Genomic DNA, 2,500 nt, shown 5'->3' on the forward strand with positions numbered 1-2,500 from the left:
CTAGAGGAAATGCATCTCAGGTACATCAATTAGTAGGTATGAGAGGATTAATGTCAGATCCTCAAGGACAAATGATTGATTTACCTATTCAAAGCAATTTACGCGAAGGACTCTCTTTAACAGAATACATCATTTCTTGCTACGGAGCCCGTAAAGGAGTTGTGGATACTGCTGTACGAACATCAGACGCTGGATATCTCACTCGCAGACTTGTTGAAGTAGTTCAACACATTGTTGTACGTCGAACGGATTGTGGCACCGCCCGGGGTATTTCTGTGAGTCCTCGGAATGGGATGATGCCGGAAAGGATTTTTATCCAAACATTAATTGGTCGTGTATTAGCAGATGATATATACATGGGTCCGCGATGTATTGCCACTAGAAATCAAGACATTGGCATTGGACTTGTAAATCGATTCATAACCTTTCGGGCACAACCAATCTCTATTCGAACTCCCTTTACTTGTAGGAGTACATCTTGGATTTGTCGATTATGTTATGGCCGGAGTCCTACTCATGGCGACCTGGTTGAATTGGGGGAAGCTGTAGGTATTATTGCAGGTCAATCGATTGGAGAACCGGGTACTCAATTAACATTAAGAACTTTTCATACCGGAGGAGTATTCACGGGGGGTACTGCAGAACATGTGCGAGCCCCATCTAATGGAAAAATCAAATTCAATGAGGATTTGGTTCATCCGACACGTACACGTCATGGGCATCCCGCCTTTCTATGTTCTATAGACTTGTATGTAACTATTGAGAGTGAAGATATTCTACATAATGTGAATATTCCACCCAAAAGTTTGCTTTTAGTTCAAAACGATCAATATGTAGAATCAGAACAAGTAATTGCTGAGATTCGCGCAGGAATATCCACTTTGAATTTTAAAGAGAAGGTTCGAAAACATATTTATTCTGATTCAGACGGAGAAATGCACTGGAGTACCGATGTCTATCATGCACCCGAATTTACATACGGTAATGTTCATCTATTACCAAAAACAAGCCATTTATGGATATTATTAGGAAGGCCGTGCAGGTCCAGTCTAGTCTACCTTTCGATCCACAAGGATCAGGATCAAATGAATGCGCATTTTCTTTCTGGCAAGCGAAGATATACTTCTAACCTCTCAGTAACCAACGATCAGGCGAGGCAGAAATTATTTAGTTCGGATTTTTCTGGTAAAAAAGAAGATAGGATTCCTGATTATTCAGACCTTAATCGAATCATATGTGCTGGTCAGTATAATCTCGTATATTCGCCTATTCTCCACGAGAATTCTGATTTATTGTCAAAAAGGCGAAGAAATAAATTCATCATTCCACTACACTCGATTCAAGAACTCGAGAATGAACTAATGCCCTGTTCAGGTATCTCGATTGAAATCCCCGTAAATGGTATTTTCCGTCGAAATAGTATTCTTGCTTATTTCGATGATCCTCGATACAGAAGAAAGAGTTCGGGCATTATTAAATATGGGACTGTAGAAACGCATTCAGTCATCAAAAAAGAGGATTTGCTTGAGTATCGAGGAGTCAAGGAATTTAGGCCAAAATACCAAATGAAAGTAGATCGATTTTTTTTCATTCCTGAAGAGGTGCATATCTTGCCCGGATCTTCTTCCATAATGGTACGGAACAATAGTATCGTTGGGGTAGATACACAAATCACCTTAAATCTAAGAAGCCGAGTCGGTGGGTTGGTCCGGGTGGAGAGAAAAAAAAAACGAATTGAACTTAAAATCTTTTCTGGAGATATCCATTTTCCTGGAGAGACAGATAAGATATCCCGACATACCGGCGTTTTGATACCACCAGGAACAGGAAAAAGAAATTCCAAGGAATCCAAAAAAGTGAAAAATTGGATCTATGTCCAACGGATTACACCTAGCAAGAAAAAGTTTTTTGTTTTAGTTCGACCTGTCGTCACATATGAAATAACGGACGGTATAAATTTAGCAACCCTTTTTCCACCGGATCCATTGCAGGAAAGGGATAATGTGCAACTTCGAATTGTCAATTATATCCTTTATGGAAATGGCAAACCGATTCGAGGAATTTCTGACACAAGTATTCAATTAGTTCGGACTTGTTTAGTATTAAATTGGAACCAAGACAAAAAAAGTTCTTCTTGCGAAGAAGCCCGTGCTTCTTTTGTTGAAATAAGGACAAATGGTTTGATTCGACATTTCCTAAGAATCAACTTAGTGAAATCCCCTATTTCGTATATCGGAAAAAGGAATGATCCGTCGGGGTCAGGATTGCTCTCTGATAATGGATCAGATTGTACCAATATCAACCCCTTTTCTTCCATTTATTCCTATTCCAAGGCAAAAATTCAACAATCTATTAACCAACCTCAAGGAACTATTCATACGTTGTTAAATAGAAATAAGGAATGTCAGTCGTTGATAATTTTGTCAGCAGCCAATTGTTCTCGAATGGGGCCATTCAAGGATGTAAAATATCACAGTGTGATAAAAAAATCAATTAAAAA

The sequence above is a fragment of the Nicotiana sylvestris genome, chromosome 1 (genome assembly GCF_000393655.2).
Source record: "Nicotiana sylvestris chromosome 1, ASM39365v2, whole genome shotgun sequence".
In the NCBI taxonomy this organism is placed as follows: domain Eukaryota; kingdom Viridiplantae; phylum Streptophyta; class Magnoliopsida; order Solanales; family Solanaceae; genus Nicotiana; species Nicotiana sylvestris.